This window comes from Pelodiscus sinensis, chromosome 3 (assembly GCF_052426305.1).
Source record: "Pelodiscus sinensis isolate ZL-2025 chromosome 3, ASM5242630v1, whole genome shotgun sequence".
Lineage (NCBI taxonomy): Eukaryota > Metazoa > Chordata > Testudines > Trionychidae > Pelodiscus > Pelodiscus sinensis.
This window is the reverse complement of record NC_143054.1, coordinates 2,963,697-2,983,954: the sequence shown is the minus strand read 5'-3', so window position 1 is coordinate 2,983,954 and position 20,258 is coordinate 2,963,697. Positions and strand designations below refer to the sequence as shown.

General features: G+C 50.9%; 1 pseudogene across 1 annotated transcript in view; it reads right to left on the bottom strand.

Moving 5' to 3' along the window:
- Positions 1 to 9,084: 9,084 nt before the first annotated feature.
- Positions 9,085 to 20,258, bottom strand: part of LOC102463811 (interferon-induced very large GTPase 1-like) — a 33,302-nt pseudogene continuing 22,128 nt past the window's right edge. The window contains exon 2 of the transcript XR_016349068.1: positions 9,085 to 18,702. The product of XR_016349068.1 is annotated as an interferon-induced very large GTPase 1-like (transcript). The remainder of the gene's footprint in view (positions 18,703 to 20,258) is intronic.

Here is a 20,258-nt window from a genome sequence, read left to right as displayed (position 1 = left end):
TAGACGGCTGCGTTCCGGTGGCTAGTGCGGAGATCGTGGACATTGGAGGCTTCCCCCCAAACCTCGATGAGGTCCACGATCTCCACACTTGACCAGGCGGGCGCCCGCCTTTTGCGCCCCCGGGCAGGCTCCTGGGAGCCGCCAGGCTGGTCCTGGGGAGCAGTGGAGGGCTGGGAGCCCTCGGATGGCTGGCTCATGGTGTGGCAGGTGCAGGCTGTGCAGGCACGGGTGCTTGCAGCCTTGCAACTGGCACAAAGTGAGTAGCCAGCCCGTGGCCCTTTAAGGGCTCCGGGGCCGGGAGGGGGGCATAGAGTTTCCCTGGTGTTGGCCAGAGTGGCCACCAGGGAAACCTGGGAAGCCTTAGCCTCCCACTAGTTCGAACTAAAGGGCTACACAGCCCTTAGTTCGAACTAGCTAGTTTGAACTAGGCGTTAGTCCTCGTAAAATGAGGTTTACCTAGTTCGAACTAAGCGCTCCGTTAGTTCGAATTAAGTTCGAACTAACGGAGCGCTAGTGTAGCGCCTAGGAAAGTTAGTTCAAACTAACGTCCGTTAGTTTGAACTAACTTTCTAGTGTAGACATACCCGAAGAGACCAGGAAGGAGGGATAAAGAGGCCATGTGGTGGACTCCATCTTGGTCTTCAGCTCAGCACTTCATCCCAGAGGCAGCAGTGCAGGGATGGAAGAGCCCAGAAGAACTGTGAACCCATCCTGATCGTAGGATGCGCAACAAAGACTCTTAAGCCAGCAGCTGTAACATCTCTACTAGAGCCTGCATCGAGAACTGGGAGAGTCGATGCATGTAATGTATGATTCTTTAGCAACCTCACTCTCAGGCTTTTCTTTTTTGTGGTAATAAACCTTTAGATGGTAGATGCTAAAGGATTGGCTCAGCGTGATTTGTGGGTAAGGTCCAGAGAGTAAATTGACCAGGGATCTGTGGCTGGTTTCTTGGAACCGGACAGAACTCGTTCGGGGTAGGTGGGATTGGGTGCTAGGACCCCCCACCTGTGACTGAGGCCCGGGGCCATCTAGGGCACGGATATTGCTGGGGTATCGGAGGGATTTTTCTTGTGAGGCTTCAGGCAGGCAGCTAAAGTGCTCTGTGGGACTGGTGTCTGGCCTGTTTGGAGAGGTCTCCAGCCTGGGGGCTGTAAGGACCCCCGGATTTGAGCAATTCGCCTTGAGTGGACGCCCTCAGCTGTGCCAAGACCGGCTCGGTCTGTCACAGTGGGTACAAGTGATGGCAGAAGGCTCAAAGTAAGTTACTGAGCAAAACAAAACTCACCAGCTAAACTGAATCCTCTAAGACACTTGTTACATCCGATTCCTCACCCTAACTGTCCCTCTGGTCACCTTTTCTCACAAGCTGGGAGGCCTCCGTCTTTGGGCCACGTCTTTCCCCCGTTCAGTCTCGGTCATTCCCAGCAGCCTTTTGGGTGGCAAGCAGGCTGTCTCCGTTTCTGGCAGCTCGTAGCTCCCTGGGCTACGTCTGCACTGGCGGGTTCTTGCGCAAGAACACAGCCACACGACCATGTGCTTTTGTATAAGAGCATCCATGGCAGTGTGGACGCTCTCTTGTGCAAGAAATCCCTGCCACTCGTCCACACTGCCCTCTTGCACGATAGCACTTGCACAAGAGAGCTTACACCAGTTAGAAAAGAGCGTAGCTGTTGCGCAAGAAGCCCTCTCCTACCACGCTGCACTGTAAATCCTCTTGCACAAGAGTGGGTGGGCAGAGTGGACGCTCTGCGGAAGACACTGGACGTCTATGCCAGTATAGACGTAGCCCTGGTGTTCGGTTCCCTGCCTATAAATAGGTTTAGCCTGAGGTGGGAATTCTGTGTGTTCAGTTTCAACCCTTGCACACCCCAGGGAAAAGTGACACGTCCAATGTGGGTTCCTGCATCAGGTGACTTGGCTGCATCCCTGGCAGGACCAATCATAGTCCAGGCTTACAGGAAGGTAGCTCATCGACTTGCCTACTGGGCCACTAAGCCTCCGGAACATGACAAACGGCCTTCATTAGCACATCTAGGCTGTGTCTACACTCGCGACTTCTTGCGCGAGAAATATGCAAATGAGGCTAAGCGTGGAATATTGCCGAGACTCATTTGCATACCTAATGAGACACCATTTTTCTGGAAGAGGCTCTTGTGCCAGAAGGAGCTGTCTGCACTGCCCCTTCTTGCACAAGGAAAACCCTCTTGCGCAAAGCCGTTACACCTATTACTTTTCAGGAAGAATGGCGTTGCACAAGAGGGTTTTCGTTGCGCAAGAAGGGGCAGCATAGATGCTCCTTCTTGCACGAGAGCCTCTTCTGAAAAAAATGGTGTCTCATTAGGTATGCAAATGAGGCTTGGCGATATTCCACGCTTAGCCTCTTTTGCATATTACTCGCGCAAGAAGCCGCAAGTGCAGACATAGCCCTAGATCTAGAAACAGGCTTGCACCTCGTATTTCTAACTGAGCCTATAGGAGTGATACATGGCCACACACACAATACACAGTCGGGGATTATACGCTCTCCAAGGACAGACGAGATGCGATATTTTGCATAACGAGTATTCAAGCTAGGCATATTCATATTCAGAAACATATTTCCATAAAAAGTATGGGGCACAACATCCCTGCCGGCTCCTGCCATTCCAAACGACAGGCTCCTGCTGGCTGGGTTAAAGGACGTCTCCCTGGTGTGGTGGGAAACTGAGGCGTGTGCTTCCCTCCCCGATATTCCCATCCCTGTGAGTCTCCTCCTGCTGCCCCCTCCACATCCCTTGTTCCTGGGAGTGAGGCCCCCCTGCTCTCAGGGCAGGGTCTGTACCACAGCTGTCTCGCCTTAGGCCACACAAGCTGAGAGAGCAGGGGACTGGCTGCACCTCTTTGACCACTGCCCATGGGCCCTGCTCGCTCCAGAGGGGTAGATACAGAAATGTATAGGGGGGAGGGGGAGGGGGAGGATGAGGAGAACTGGCTCCTAGTCCTGGCTCTGCCACAGCTGTCCTGTGCCTCAGTTTCCCTATCTATGGGAAGGACATTCTACCGCCCCCCACTCAGGGCTCTGCTGGTGATCAGGCCCTCACATACCACATGGGGTCCCTCCCCCACACTCCAGTGCCGACCTGCCTCCTGGCACCGCTCTACTCAGGTTCTCCCCTTTACGCAGCAGAATGACAAGCTGAACTCCAGCTCAGCGGGAGATTTGTGCTTGACCACACTGAGTGTGAGCCCTGCAGAGCGTCGCCCAGGAGAGCAGGTCGCTCACTAGGGACACGCTGGTGCACGGGGGTGAGAGCAGCCGGGATCCCCCAGGGGGCAGAAGTGCCTTGTAGGATGCAGGGAGCTTTCTGCTGCCATCTGCTGGTGAGTAGGGGAAATGACTGAAGGGGCCTCATTTGCATTTCAGCTGTGGGACAGTTTGGGACATTTTTGTCAATATACAGAGAAATCTGTGATTCTGGAGTGATCAAAAATCACTGCCCCTGTCGGGTAACAAAAGGCACGAGAACTGCACCAAATGTGCCGGGGGTGAGGAGTCACCCTGATCTAATCCCGGGGTCGGGTATGGAACCAAAATACCCTCCAAAGGAAAAACCGGAGCAGGAGGGTGAGAGTTTGGGGGCCTTTCCCTGGAGCAAGCATATTCCCAGTGCCAAGGATTTTGTCCTGTGTTTCCGATCTCCCTGGGGACTGTGCAGAGAGGCCTTTGTTTAAGCCCCAGAAGCCAGCAGTTGAGGTGAGGGTCTCTGGTGAAGGTTTGTCTCCCTAGGAACAGAAGGGCTAAGTCTACACTGGCATGATTTTATGGAAATGCTTTTAACGGAAAAGTTTTCCGTTAAAAGCATTTTCGGAAAGGTGCGTCTAGATTGGCAGGACGCTTTTCCGCAAAAGCACTTTTTGTGGAAAAGCGTCCATGGCCAATCTAGATGCGCTTTTCCGCAAAAGCACTTTTTGTGGAAAAGCGTCCATGGCCAATCTAGATGCGCTTTTCCGCAAAAGCACTTTTTGTGGAAAAGCGTCCATGGCCAATCTAGATGCGCTTTTCCGCAAAAAAGCCCCGATCGCCATTTTCATGATCGGGGCTTTTTTGCAGAAAACAAATCTGAGCTGTCTACACTGGCCCTTTTGCGCAAAAGTTTTTCGGAAAAAGACTTTTGCCCGAACGGGAGCAGCATAGTATTTCCACAAAAACACTGACAATCTTCCATGAGATCGTCAGTGCTTTTGCAGAAATTCAAGCAGCCAGTGTAGACAGCTGGCAAGTTTTTCTGGAAAAGCACCTGCTTTTCGGGAAAAAGTGGCCAGGCTAGACACAGCCAAGCTGTGAGCAGCCAGGTGATTCCCCTGAGCAGCCCACGCAGCGCTCCTCTTAGGGCTGGAGATGGGCCTGCCCACACTCAACACTTTGCTGACCCTGGACAACTGTGACAAGCAGGGTGCCACAGAGGAGGGCCGTGGCTACTGGACGCTCATCCAGAGAGGGTGGAGTTAACCCCTGAGAAGACAACCAGCCTGGGGGGAACGTGACTGTGATCGATCTGACACTCCCCGGAATTGGTGATTTATTATTACTGGACGATCTGCTGTGTTCTGCCCCCTTTTCTCCCAGCAATGTCTTTGCTTTGTCAGTGCGCTCGGCGTGGGCGAGGGGACAGCACTGCCTGCCAGGGTGCCCACACAGGTATTTCATTTCCCAGGTTTCCGGGAGGGGCTTCAAGCCAGTGTGATGTTTTCAGCTGGAGCCCCATGGCAGCGTCTCCAAGAATCCTCCCTGCTGCACCTAGAGGGAGATGGTCAGGGATTCACTGGCTCAGAGGCTGTTCCGGTCTAACTCTGTCTTTCCCCTGTTTGGCTAGGGATGCGCTGGCCGTGGCTTTCAGGCAGGCTGGAGGGGGAAGGGCTGAGTCAATGGGACCTGAATCACTAAGTAAGCTGGGCCCCACAAGTCTCAGTGCCCCAGCTGTAAACCAGGGACCCTTCCCTGCCTCACAGAAGCTTGGGAGGACACATGCATGCTCTGCATCCCATGGCTGAACAGAGCTCATTGCGTAGATTTCCAGTACGGCCAATGGACGTGTGTACAGTGAGGAACAAGGAGCGTAGCCATGCTCACTGGGTGGGGAGCTCTAGCCTGGGGGGCAGCGAGTCTGGACACCGTGGGGGCCATGGTGAGAATTTGCTGGCCAGGGGCTCCTAATGTGACACTCTGGCCGAAAGGGCTAACGTGAGCCGGCGATGCTTGCGTATGGGTATTTCGAGGGGGAGCACCGGGGTTACTCCACCTCTGCACTTGGCACTGGTGTGGCTGGGGTGGGAAGAGTGTGTGCACTGGTGTCCACTGGTCAGGAAGGCTGTGGACAAACTGACGAGGGTCAGGGGAGGGGCACGAGAATGATTTTCGGCTTGGAAAGCCGGCCTTGTCAGTGATGGGCTACAGTAGCCATCCTGGAAATCCGGGCACATATTGTGCTGTAGAGCATTAGGAGATGCCAATTTACACGTCAGGGGGAGGGAGTCTGAGCACTTGCAAGTTAGCAGCTCCCACAGAAGTCAGTGAATGGGGATTCACTGGGGATTCACTGGGGATTTCTCTCTCACACTCAAGCAGGTTGCATGTGCTTGGGGTGCACACAGCTTTGAGGAGAGCTGATATGCTAGTGACTGAGTCAGTGGCTGTCCCTGCATCTAGCAAGTGAAGTTGAAGGAGGCATCAAAGCACATTTGCTCCCATCTAGTGACCAGCTGCCCCCAAAAGCAATTTCAAATTTCTTTTAGAATTGCACCAAACATAAGGCCTGACCTGTACCAGGAGCTTACTCGAATGTGGCTGCGTAAGGCTGATTTTCTAAACAGTGAGTCCATACCACCAGGCAAGCCCATTCTGTGGACTTTAGGGGCTGTTAAAGTTGATTTCTGTGCTCCTGAGGAATAACCACTGCATGCGATCTTGCATGGCAAACTTGCAAGCAGTGCAGACGCAGCACTGAAAAAGTCGATGTTCTTGGCCTCTGAGTGGGGTCCCACAGTACCCACGGTCACCGCTCTGGCCATGACTTTCCACTCTGCTGCTCTCCAGGGGAACGAGAAAAGCCCCGGGAAGATTTGAATTTGATTTTCATTTCCTGTGTGGACAGAGTGGTGAGCCAAGCAGGAAGCCCACCTGAGGAGCACACCTGGCCGTGAGTTCCATGAGTTCAAGTTTCAGGAGCTCCAGCGTGGAGCCAGAGCCGGACTAAGGGGGGGGGGGTGGGCAGCTGCCCAGGAGGCCAGCCAATGGGAGGGTGCCTGTTGGCAGCTGTAAGGGGCACGTGGCATCCCTTATAGCTGTCATCAGGTGCCACGCGCCCGCCTCCCGCAGTGCCGTCCCACCCCATCCCTGTGGTGCCGGCCAGCAGCACCCTTCCCCCCTGCCCGTGGGGCCCTGCACAGCCAGGTGCTGTGCGCCAGCAGCAGTGGCCAGAATGGGCTGGGCAGCACATGCGCCGTGTGCCCCGGGGGCAGGCCTGTGCTCCCTACGGGGGCAGGCCTGCGCATGCGCCACAATGGCTCGGACCGGCCCTGCATGGAGTGTGAAAGATCCTGGATCCCATGGGCGTCTGGGGAGAGGAATCTGTTCGCGTGGAGTTCTGAACCAGCAAATGAAAAGCAGAGAGCTAGGCAACGATCACACAGTCCATGGTGGAGGACGGATACGCCAGGGACTCCCAGCGGCGCTGTGTGCTAATAAAGGTGCTGAGGCAGACCTACCACAAAACAACGAATCAAATGAACAGTCTGGAGCATCGCCACAAACATGCCATTTCTAGACGCAGCAACAGGCGATCCTAGGGAGACCCACTCAGGGTAGCAGCATGGAGGGCAGCATGGTGGAAGAGAAGGAGGAGAACGGTCAGCAGGTGAGCAACTGAGGTGACCGAGAACCAAGAACTTTTTATAACCTTGGAGACAATCCCCTCCTCCCAGGATGTCTCAGTCGGGCACTAATGCCAGGGAGGGCTCTTCTGGTGAGTTCACACTTCTGGGCTGTGTCTACACTGGCCCCCTTTTCCGGAAAAGGGATGCTAATGAGACAAGTCGGAATTGTAAATGCCACAGGGATTTACATTTTCCCCGCGGCGTTTGCATGAACATGGCTGCCGCTTTTTTCCGGCTCGGGGCTTTTCCAGAGAAAAGCGCCAGTCTATACGGGATCTTTCGGAAAATCAAGCCTTTTCCGAAAGGTCCCTTATTCCTCTTAAAATCATTAACAATGATTAACAATAAGGCCATGAGGCATAACAGGGCAGTTGACAAGGGCTTCCTTTGTCGACCGTGGAGCGTCCAGACTACCGCGCTGTGCCACCAAACAGCTGATCAGCACAGTGCGGCAACCATTTTTATGTAAATGAAGCAGCGATTATTTAAATCGCCGCTTCATTTCCCTTTGTCTAGAAAGTTAATCTACATGGCTCCATCGCCGGACCCATGTAGTCTACACATACCCTAAGTGAGCTGAAAAGAGGCCAAACTAGGGTCCAAGTCAGCCCCAGGGGATTATGGATTTCTTTATCTCGTACGTGTGCAGCATCACCCCCATTCCGTGCAGACCAACTTTCCTGCCTCACCCAGTTGCCCTAGATTATGGGGGGGGGGGCAGTTCTCAAGGGAAGCCTCACACTCAACCCCTAGGGAAGCATCACAAAGCAGAAGCTGCCCACTCGTATTTCTGATCCTTCCCCCCCCCCACCGCCCGAGTGTCCCGCCATGGACTCCTTTTCTGTCCCTGCTGGGTCCCCTAAATAAAACCACACGACTTCTGAGCAGCGCTCTCTTTACTGCTCGTATCAGAACTGGAGGGGTTTCCAGGCAAGCACACTGAGGGCAGCGGTGAGCTGAGATGTGCGTGGCTCTCAAAACTGGCCATTCCTACATCCTTCTTTCAAAGCCTCTCTGATTTGCACTGCCCAGCGCTGTGCTCTCCCTACTGCCCGGTACTTGGCTGCTCAAAACCTCTGGCTTGGTGATCTTCCCCCGCCCTGCCAGAGACCTTTCCCCCTTGTTCTCACAGAGATTATGGAGCACGCAGCAGGCTGCCACCACCAAGGGCACGTGGCATTCGCTGAGGCCTCACCCGGTCGAGAGACTCCAAACCCTTCCCTTTAAACGCCCCAATGCACATTCCACCCCCGTTCTGCACTGGCCTAGCATGTAGTTGAAGAGCCCTTACCGGGGTCCAGGCTGCCCGTGACCAGCCCCATGAGCCACGGGAGCAAGGGGCAGGCTGAGTCCCCCAGGATCCCTGTTGGCATTTCCACCGCTCCCATTCTAATATTCCGGTCTGGGGAACGAGTTCCAGCTCCCAGCTTGCCCAAGACTCCAGTTTCTCACAATGCACCTTTTCTAACCAGCCCTCATGGGTGTTAGTGATGCAAAGGAAGGAGAAGGGGGGCCCAGAATGTCGGGGGGCTCCTCCAGTGGAGCAGTGGCTAAGGTGGCCATCACCAGAGGACAAAGGTCAAGCCCCACCCCTCCCACCGCCCAGGGCCAGCCCACCCCAGCACCCCTAGGACAAAGGAGGGATAAGCAGAGGGCCAACCGAGGCTCCCAAGGGACAGAGTTGGCTTCATTGGGACATAGGATGGATAAGGAAGGGCCCAGAAGGTGGAGAAGGAGTACCTTGGGCAGTGTGTGTGTCCTTGGCCAGGTGGTCTGGTGCACAGAGGGGGATGTGCGTTCCCTCTACTGCCCCACTGCACTTAGGGAAGCCCATCACAGCAAAGGCATCCACTGTGGCAGCCACGTTTCCCAGTCACTACCCTCCATGGCAGAAGGGTACTGATCGCCTGGGCTCCCAGCATCCCCCACTCCAAATAGATTCCCAGCTGTCTTTGCCATGTGCATCTCCTGCAGGTATTCTTGTGCATCAAGGCAGGAGAAAGCCATTCACAGAGTTCCATGGATGTGATTTTCAACATGCAAACGTTTTGCAGTCGCTGCTGATCATCCTGTACCTGCATCGCAGTGCGATCCCACCAGACTGTGCTTGTCTGAGGGCATGGCATCTGGTTCGATATTTAGATCCAAGGGAAACCAGGACACTCCAGAGAGACTTAACCACTTTCTCATTTATTACAGGCTTTAAGCAGTTACCATAGTTGTTTACATTTCACAAGCCTTAAAAACAATGACTCTGCAATTGAAACCATGAATATGATACATTTAAAGCAATTAATACAGCACAAAGCAATGCAAAAGCAATTTCGAGAGAAGATTATTATAATACAGTAATAAAGCCCAATTCACTGACACTTCATCCGTATGCTACCTAAAGTACCAGGCAGGATATCATGGTCCCTTTGATTCCCACACATTGGAATGCCATATACGAGGTCGCTGGCGTGAAGGGTCTATTACTTCTAGTTACAATGAGCAGGACGTTTGGGTCAATCCTCCTCCCTGCCTCCCATCAATTCTTCTTACTAACCCCATTTTATAGCAAAGCGAGACTCGGTCGTTCTAATATCTACCAATCAACTGCGTATTGCGTAAGATTACCTGTTATGCCCATATTTGGGATACATCCTGCGATCCAGGCTGGTGCCAAATACTATATACTTGAATGGCAGCTCAATGATTGTACCTGTGATTTTTCCTTATTAGAAATGGTATGTACCAGTGCCAAGTTTCTCCCAATGTTCTCGGCATGGTGTCACTACAGCATACTCCCTATGTACGATTGTTTAAAGCACGCCTGACTTTCAATGCTCCCCCTCCCCCTCGGCCTGGCCTGTGTGTGTACATGCAGCAGACTTGAGACAGGCCTGGGTTTGCTTTGTTAGAAAGCTGCACTCTGGGCAAGACAGCCGTCGTTAGTCTGGTGGAGGCAGGGCCGGAGAATGCAGACATTCTTATTCTGATCAAGACGGGTTGTCCAGGCCCCCTACATAGCACCCGAATTGGTGTTCCACTGTGTCCAGAGGAGCAAATGCTGGCAGCATTTCCAGTTCACTCAGTTCAAGGGATCGCAGGAACAGCCTGTCCATGACCTGTCGAGATTCATCCTCTTTCTGGCAGGCCATGACCGCTCAACACACTCCACCATTAGGTGCCCCCAGGTGAACATCCTCATCCCAGTGTGTTTATGCACAACGGGGTCCATGAAGAGATCCCTGCTCCTGCTGATACGGTACCTGCAATGGTAACCAGGGCCCCAAAGGGCACAAACAGACTGTTTCCTGCTGATCTCAAGCAAGGAGGAGGGAGTAGACAGATGCATTATGGGATGCTGACGACATGAACCCAGAACCACCCGCTGCACAATGTTGGTCCCAGTGTGCACCTTTGGCATAACCCAGAATACAGACTGGGATAGGCACTGTGGGATAGCTGCCCATAATGCATTGCTCTAAGAGTCGGTGGTAGTCTCCTTGCTGAGGACGTGTTACTTTAAACTGTGTTGAATTCTTGTGCACTGCAGGAACATGGACCTTTGACTTTAATAAACTTGGCATTACCTGGTAGTGCAGACATGGCTGAGTCAGAGAACTAGCATATGGGAAAGGTTCATTTAACAGAAGGGTACAACTTTAATTTTAATTCAAAGGAATGATGAGTATGGAGACTGAAAGACAGGCACGTGGCTCACTTCAGAGCGATAGCTTTGCTATTTATGCACGGAGGGGGAGGGTATTTTATTTTCTGTGCTTTGTGTCACTCAGGTGAGCACGTAGCTGAGAAATTCTCTAGCAATGATTGTTATACACAGCCAGTCTGCCAGCTGCACTCTCCCCAAAGTGAGATCCACACAACACACACAGCAGTGATCAAAGCTGGGTCTAACCACTGTTCAGACCAGAGCTCTCCCGTCCATTACACGGTTTGGGGCAGCTGCCTGGGCCCCACACTTTGGGGGCCTCTTGACGGCTACTTCAACCATCGTCTGGACAGGATCTGCAGGATCAAGGACAGCCTGGGGGAATTAGCCTGGAGCAGGGTAGCATCAGGAGTCTGTTCCCCCCCCACACACACACACATGCTACAGTGGCTGCCGCTGGAGCAATCTGGCAACCTGCTCCACTCTGCTGCCATCGCCCAGCCTTCACTGGGGGAGTGGGTGGAACAGAGACTAGGCCGGGTGGGGAAAGGGGGGTAGGTTGCCCCATCCCCCTGGAGATGGCCCTGATTCAGACACACCCGCACCCTCTAAAATCTAAACACTTGTAGACAATGAGTATCATGTAGCCCTATTGAACTCTACTGGAAATGCTTTTCCATGACGAGTGAATCACACACATTACATTGGGTGCTAGCAATACCCCGGGCTTTAATCCTCCCCTTCCCCCGACACAGATCTTCCCAATTGTTTAGAAAGGGCTCTGCCATGTCAACTTACAGTTATTCCTTCTGACTGGCTGAGGATTACACACGGCTCAGCTCTCTGAGCAGAGCATCCTTTGTGATGTTTCTCCATTGAGAAGGGATTTTCCCTTTGCCTTCAAATGTTCTACCATAGAGTTTTTCTATCTCAGGTTTGAAATGACACACAAACCATTTCCAGTAAGGTTGCTCTGACATGTCTGGTGTGATGCTCCACTCGGAGTAAGGGGGTCCCTCCTTCCCAGTACCTCTTATAGGGAATGTGTTGATCGTCATTAAGTATGTATAGACAATCACTTGCTACAAGACTGGAACAAATCTCAGTAACTAGATGGTCTGTTTTATACCAACACCCACCACTCACCCCTCGAGGCCGATGGAAGGGCACACTGTGGTCTCCATCATGACCAGACACGGTGTTTATGCAAAGAGCTGAGCAAAAAGGGCACTGCTCCCAGCACCCACCGAGCTGTTCAGCGAGGATCTCATGGGGCTTTCGTGAAAATGGCTCCATATCAATGGCAGCAAAGTCTTTTCGCAGGTTTCCCACCACAGGAGTCAACGCCTTACTCAGGGCTTCCTTAAGAAACTCCATGTCAGTTACCTCCTGATGTTCAATGCTTTTTAGCTCACTTCTGGGAAGAGTTAAATACTCTTGAAGCCTCCTGCAGAATTCATCCAGCCAGAAGGAGACGTTGCCACTTTTGTCTTTAGTAACTTTAGTTGAGTCACGAATAGCTGAAAGGACACGTGTATGGAAATCATCCAGGGAATTGTTTAGGAAACGCTGCAGTTTTGGATTGTCCTTGTCTAAGCAATAATCATCAACACTCTGCTTGATAAAATCCTCAAAAAAGTGTTTTGGGGATTGAATGTATTGCCTGTACTCCGCAAAGTTTTCCTTCTCGGCCAGATACACAAGAATATGGTTTTCTAGGTTGGATCTGTTCCCATTGAAAGCTGGATGTATAGACTTCATCTCATTGGCGATGTCAATGACCGTCCTGTCATAGACGGCCTGGCGGAGGGCTGCAGCGAGCTTGCTGCATAGGAACTCAGCAAATGCTGTGATGGAGGTTGCTCCTTGGCAGGAAATCTGGAAGCACTTGAAGAAATCTTCCCTTTTGCTCTCCAGGTAGACGATCGGGTCGTGTGCTTTTTTAAATGCCCTGTGCATGGCTTCAAACCTTCCTGCTGCCATTTTGCATAAAGTTACTGATAAATCAGCTGTGTACTCAGGAGTCAATGTGAATGCTGGGTTCTTAGATGCCAACGTCACCTCTTGTCTTATTTTATTCAGTATTTCATGAATGTAACTGGGACTGTAATCCAGTCTCTCCCGCTCCTTGCTACTGATGATAGCTCTGACGCCCTGCATGATACGGGCTGTCACCTCCTTTATGCAGTCTCTATCGCACTTCTCTAAAGTCTTTTTGAACACAAGCAATGTTCTCTTCATGGTGACATGCTTGGATAAATCAGTGGAAAACCAATCGCTGGATGAAGCCTTAAGTTTTTCCAGTATAACAGATTTTGTTTCAAAACACTTGAGCAGGATGTTTTCTATATCAATCTTGATGTTGGGCTCCTCAGCAGAAGGGACATCCAAGGCCACTTCACAGACCCATTCGTTCCACAGGCGGTTAAAGTTCTCTCTCAGTTGATCGTCACTCAGTTTCTTGCCTTTTAACGACAGAGCCAGCTCTTGGCTCTTTTCAAAAAGCTCCTTTTCATACCCTGCCTTCCTTTCATCCAGTTTGCTTTGCTTCTCCCTTAGCCTAATAAGTTCCTCAGATTTCTTCATCATTTCATCAATAAGAGACGATTTAAGCTCTTTCAGTTTCATTTCCATGTTTGTTTTCCACTGAATCAATATTTCAGCATCTGGGTCTGCACTGAAAAACTTTTCGAGTTGATCCATGACAGCAGTGTATTTTTCTCTGACTGCTCCTTCAAGGCTTTCTCTGGTGATTTGGAGCATTTCTCTGTTCCTGATTTGATTGTTCAGTTTTATCTGCAGCTCTAGCATGTGACTTCTCAGCTGCCAGCTCCATTGGCTGAACTCCGTTTCTAACCTGTTGTAGGCTGCGATCTCCAGCGTGTTCTTGAAGCTGAAAACAAAGTTCTCATTCAACAAAGCCTGCCACAAATCACCGATTCGGACTTTGAACTCGGACAGCCTTAAAACTCTGCCCTGGGATTCCTGCTTGGCAGCCATGAGAATCTTGCTCTTTAGCTCCTGCACGTTTTGGCTGTAGCTGGGATTGGGAGGCGCCATTGGTGGGTCCCCTTCCCAGAGGTGAGCAAAGTAATGGATGTGAGTGTTCACATCAAATCGGATAACGTCACTAAAGCAGGTTACGTCACAGCACTCTTCCTGGGCTGCTGTAACGGCCATTTCATCTAATTTCTGCTGGAGGCGTCTTTGTCCTTCCATATTCTTCTCATTTGCTGTTATTTCTCCGACATTCTGGTGCACGAACAAGCAGCTTGGGGAGAGCTTGACTTTCTTCATCCTCAGAAACGCCTGCACAGCGATCTGCAGGATATCTTGCATTTCCGAAGGGTTCTCGCCAAAGATATTGATCACTGTCATGTTACCAATCCCAATGACAAAGGTGGCCAGTTCGTTATCATGACTAAGGGATAAATTATTGGCCATCTCTATGGCCCGAAGCCCTTCCGTATCAACAACCAGAATATAATCAAAGTTCAAATCCTGCTGGAGATTTTCCTCAACCTTAATCAGCTGCATGAAGGCTCCCCTGGTGCATCTTCCCGCACTGACGCTGAACTGGAGACCAAACATGGCGTTCAGGAGGGTAGATTTCCCAGTGCTCTGGATGCCAAGCACAGAAAGAACAAACACCTTCCTGTCTCCCAGCTTCTCAATTAATGAGTCAAAAACTGCTCCCACCCATTTCAGTGGCACGTAGGAAGCGTCACCGTCCATCAGCTCAATGGGATACCCCGACACCATCAGGTCAGCTACTATTTGAGGTAGTTTAAGAAAACATTTGTCCTTTGTGTCCATCGCATCCAGTGCTTCGTAAATCTGGCCTGTCTCTCTCCAAATGTGTTCAAGGCCAATTGTAGAGTCATTGATCTCAGCTGAGAGTTTATCTAAATCCACTTGCGACTGAGTTTTCAACCTATTTCCTTCTGTTTTCTTTACCAGCATTTCAGACCATAGCGTGTGGTATTTCTGGTGAAGTTTTACAAGACGGTCAGAGGACAAGTCATCCATAAACACTTTCATCCACTGCAGGAAGTACTTTTGAGAGGCCTCTGGATGTGAGTGGAGAAATTCCAGCACTGATTTCATTAGTGTATTGAGGGGAAATGCCTTACTCAGCTGATCACGTCGTATTGCAGCTTTCTCCGATTCGATCTGGCTCCGGTGCTGTTCAATGCTTCTGTTCTTTTTATCATGCAAGCGGGTAAGTTCCTTGTCCTTCCTACACCACCGGTGCCATAATTCCCCTTGCAGAGGCAAGAGCTCTCCCTTCATGCTTGCTAAGGGATGCTCTTTCAAGAAACCCATCAGTTCCTGGGCCTTTGCCTTGGCTTCCTTGCACTCTTGCTTGTCTGCATCAACGAGGAAGCCCTGCCGGCGAGCCGCAGTCACACAAGCATCCAGACTACGAGTGGTGATGGAGCCTGCCAGTAAGTCTCTGATTGTTGCTGTGATTTCATCTATTAATTCTGCCTCGTTTCTGTTCTTGATGCCTATTCTGATGTTCTGGCTCGATTTGCCAGCCACAGTGTTCTCCTTTTCAGCAAAAAGGCAGATCAAAGGCTTTGGGGATCGCCAGAGATCACGGAGAATTGTCTTGCCCCTCGTGTCCTTCTGATCCGTATCTGACAAGAGAACCACGTTGACCGACGCGATCTCCTGTAAGAATGTGGCCTGTGGCTCGTGCTCTCTGGCGTCCCCGTGCAGGTTGGTGAATGCGACACAATTGTCGAATCTGTCGTCGTCCTTTCCCCCCGGGCAGTACCAGGCGATTTCTACAACCCCCTTCATGAGCAGGCAGTGTCTGCTGCTGCCCCTGCAGTGACGGTGGAAAAACACGTCATGCTTGTGCTTGCTCAGCAGGGCGTTCAGGATCTGGGACTTAGACGAATGAGGCGACTGGCCAATCCGGGTGAAGGACACCAGGGGCGTCTCTGCTTGGTAAATCAGTGTGTTATAATTTGTAATGCTGGTCTGCTCTCCTGACTTTTTGGCACTTTTCCAGCTCTTTTGAACCTGGCTCAGGGCCCACAGGGGGAATTCTATTTGTGCGGTGTGAGGATTTGGCACCAGCAAGGGGAGTGCAAACTGGCAGAAAGCGAGCTTCGTTGCAACATATTGTCTCATGAAATCATCGGCACAGTGAAAAATTGCCATCTGGAGATCCATTGGGTGTACGTGTCCCTGGCTTGTAGCAGATTCATGGGCTCCCTCACTAAGATCATCAAAAAAGTCATCAAACGTCTCTGAGGAGTCACACTCTTTGTCTGTGGCATTCAACCCCCTTGTTATAGCTGGTTTGGTTTGACCCTCATCCTTACAAACCAGGTATCGGACCCGATAGTCCCCCATTAACAGCTTTTGCAAAAAACAAAATGGCAGCTGATTTTCTGTGCAGGGCTGTCTGTCCTGCAAAGACGTCTCGGTAATGAGTTTGAAAATGGCTGTCCCCATTTTCCTATGATAGTACTTATCAAGTCCAAGTCGTTTCATTAAATTCAAGAACTCCTGATTTTCATTAGTTTCACATCTCACAACACTAGTAAATGGCACTTTGGATTCTACTTTTGACACCTTGGCTCTTTGACAAACGTCTTCTAGTTCTTTGATTATCTCCTGTTCCTTCAAACTAACGTTCTCCACTTCAAAATTCCCATTTAAAAGGCAATTTAAGTCTCTTTCCAGAACTTGCCAATCATTCCATGCACCATGCTTTCTAAGAATACCTGATATTTCATTGGACAGTAAGTTTCCCATGTGATGTTTCATAAAAGTCAAACGTTTATTCTTCTCCTCCAGAGTTACACTGTTGAATTCAGGGGTCACTGTCAGACCTGTCCACAGCAGGAATGCCTGGGCTCTGGAAACATTCCGATCTCTGTGACTCAAATACTCTGTATGTGCCCTTTGCATTGTGTTTAACAAGAAAGTAATTTCTGGGCACCCGAGGAGATACTGAAAAGTGTGACTGTCCACGTGGTACCCTGCGCTGGCTGCAATGCAGAGCAATAACAGCTCAATGTCCATCTGCGATTTCCCTCTGAGTGCCTGTAGTAGGGAAGACAAAGCCAGGCTCACATTTAAGGTGGCCTTTACCTTAGCTTTCCGCACTGTTGCTTCAGAGGATGTAGGGCCATGGGTAACTTCCTCTATGTGAGTGTTCATTTCCCGTAGGACTGGCAAGAGACCACCTAATTCGGAGATAGACTCATTCTTTAGCTGCGTCTTATCTTCAGGAAAGATCCACTGCATAATGCAGGAAGATTTGGGGAAGTTCTTAACTGAATAGACATGAGGGTCCAGAAGGAAGTGCAGCAGAGATCTGATGTATTCAGTATTTTGTGATGGCAAATCTCTGCACCGTGACACTGTATTTGCCAGGAAATCCTGGAGCACCGTATCCGACAGGCACACGTCAATCCACACACCGTAGTTCTTGGTTTTTGTAGTCAGGCTTTGTTTGAGATTGAGCAGAGTCACCAGCTGTTCTTCATCCCCCGTGGCTTCCCAGGATTCCACTCCCTCTAAGAACGCTCTGGCCTCATCCACTGCACTGGCTAATCCCTCCCCCAACAACGTATCGACGCTCTGGTTAGTTAGGGCGCCATAGGCATCTCTGAGCCTGCTGCTGACTTGATGAACATCTGCAAAGTCTGGTCTGTGATTGGCCAGGATTATCTCCCACACGGGAACTAGCTGAGAGCCTCGGTCGATGACACTCCAGGTCTTGTTACTGGCCACAAGCCCAGATTTCCATGCTGCGAGTGAATCCACTCCAGGGGGGCCGCCCGTCTTGGTCACACGCAGCTGAATCTCTGTTTGCTCCTGTTTTCGGTCTGTGCCCTGAAATGAGGCTTCAGCCCTTGACTTGGATGCAGTGACACCGGCTGCAATGCCCCAGCCCAAGCCGCTGTAGCTGCCCCCGACGTAAGAGCTCAGCGTGTCAGATGCTCGTTTCTTCACCTCGTCCAGCTGCTCTGCCCGGAATCCCTGCGACGCCGCTTTCCACCAGAATATCCCGCCCAGGTGGAGGGGACCCTGGTTCACGTGAGACCCGAATCGCTTGAAGAAATTCCCGGCCCGGCTCTTCAGCAGGGGGAGCTTGTCGGGCTCTGGGATGAGACTCAAAAGCTGCTCGATCTCTTTTAACTCCTGCAGCGCGGCGCTGGACAGTCGGAGCCGGTGCTTGGGGAAGTAGCAGGAGGCCAGGGGGATGTAGCTGTACTTGGTGGTGCAGTGGTAGGTGTGCTCAGAGCGGGACCTGTGGGTGCTTTCGGACTCTGAAGAGCTGCTGCAGTCGGTGCTGGTGTCCACACTAAACTCCCCAAACCCATCTTTGGCTGAAAGACTCAGGCTGTAGCCCAACGTTTCCATGGTCCGTGTGAATGTGGACTCTGCTGCAGCCGATGGAAACTCCTTCATCTCAAACAAGGGCCCTTGCTCTGGGCCGAGGAGCTCCAACCCGTCTGGGAGCTCCAGGAGCTGCTCGCGCTTCTCCACCATCTCGGCAAGCTGGCTGGTTTTGTAAATGCCCTGCAGGGCCAGCCCCCCCGACGCCCGTCTCACAACTTCCCTGTCAGGGAGAGTCTCGCTCTGGGACATCGACTGCTCCAGGAGGTCTAACTGCTTGTGCGCATTCTCCACCACCTCTCGTAGCGGCTTCTCAGCCGGTGCCCAATACTCAGGGGCCACGTCCATCGCTCTCCGCAGCTCCTCCTCTTTCCTCCTTACAACCTCGTCCTGGCGGCTTCTGCCTTGCTCCTGCATCGCCTTGAGCTCCTGCAGCGCCGACTTCACCTGCTCCTGCCTCTTCCTCAGCCCCTCCACGCGCTCCCCCTGCAGCTGCTGCATCGTGGCCTTGGGGTCTATCTTCAGCAGGTCTTGGAGCGCCTGCTTTTCCCACGCGTGTCGTATGTCACGTTCTAACTTCACGCAGTCTTCAGACCGCAGGTGTTTCAAGGCTTGGGCAGAGGTAACGCCCAGCTGTGTGTGCAGTTTAGGCAGCCAGTACTCTGCAGTCAGACCCACGGCTTCCAGGATCTTGGCTAGATCATCCTTTGCAGCATCTCCCTCCATGGAATGCCTGGGGCTTTCCTCTCCCGCAGACATGGCTGTGAAATGGAGCAGACAAACATATCAGGACTTTCATAATGCTGTCCCACCTTCCTGCCTCTGCTTGTTGTCAGCGCAGCCTTATGTAATATATGCTATACCGTGGCACTCAGCTACAGCCAGGGTGGATTGATAACTTTCATGGATTGATAACTAGTTAGAAGACAGGAAACAAAGGGTAGGACTAAATAGTCAATTTTCAGATTGGAGAGGGGTAACTAGTGGTGTACCCCCAGGGTCAGTCCTGGGACCAATCCTCTTCAACTTATTCATAAATGACCTGGAGAAAGGGGTAAGCAGTGAGGTGGCAAAATTTGCAGATAATCCCAACCTGCTCATGATAGTTAAGACCAAAGCAGACTGCAAAGAGCTTCAAAAAGATCTCACCAAACTACATGATTGGGCAAATGTAATTTCATGTTGATAAGTATAAAGTAATGCACATTGGAAAAAGTAATCCCAACTATCCATACAATATAATGGGGACTGATTTGGCTACAACTACTCCAGAGAGATATCTTGAGTCATTATGGATAGTTCTCTGAAAACATCCACTCTGTGTGCAGCAGAAGACAAAAAGGCAAACAGGATGTTAGGAATCATTAAAAAGGGATAGCAAATAAGACAGAAAATATCTTATTGCCTCTATATAAAACCATAGGATGCCAACATTTTGAACACAGCGTATAGATGTGGTCACCTCATCTCAAGAAACATCTCTTGGCATTGGAAAAGTTTAGAAAAGGGCAGAAAAAATGATGATGGGTTTGGAACGGGTCCCATATGAAGAGAGATTCAAAAGACTGGGACTTTTCAGCTTAGAAAAGAGACTGGAGATGGGGGGGAGATAGGCTAGAGGGCTATAAAAACATGATGGCCATGTCTAGACTGGCATGATTTTCTGGAAATGCTTTTAATGGAAAAGTTTTCTGTTAAAAGCATTTTTGGAACAGAGCGTCTAGATTGGCACTGATGCTTTTCCGCAAAAGCACCTTTTGCGGAAAAGCGTCCATGCCAATCTAGACGCGCTTTTCCGCAAAAAAGTCCCAGTCGCCATTTTCACGGAAAACAAATCTGAGCTGTCTACAGTGGCCCTTTTGCCCGAACGGGAGCAGCATAGTATTTCCGCAAGAACACTGACAATCTTACCTGCGATAGTCAGTGCTTTTGCGGAAATTCAAGCGGCCAGTGTAGACAGCTGGCAAGTTTTTCCGGAAAAGTGGCTGATTCTCTGGAAAAACTGGCCAGTCTAGACACAGCTGACAGGTATGGAAAAAGTGAATAAGGAAAAGATATTTACTTATTCCCCCAATATTATGTCTACACTGCAGAGTTTTTCCGGAAAAAGTATACTTACATTCACACTGCTATTGTGTACTTTCAAGAAAAAGTGAAAAGCACTGAGGGTTTTTTCCAATGGTGGTAAACCTAATTCTACAAGGAAAAAGCCTTTTTCTGAAAAAGGTCTATGAGGACATGGAAAAGAATCAAATATCAGAGGGGTGGCCATGTTAGTCTGAATCTGCAAAAGTGACGAGAAGTCCTGTGGCACCTA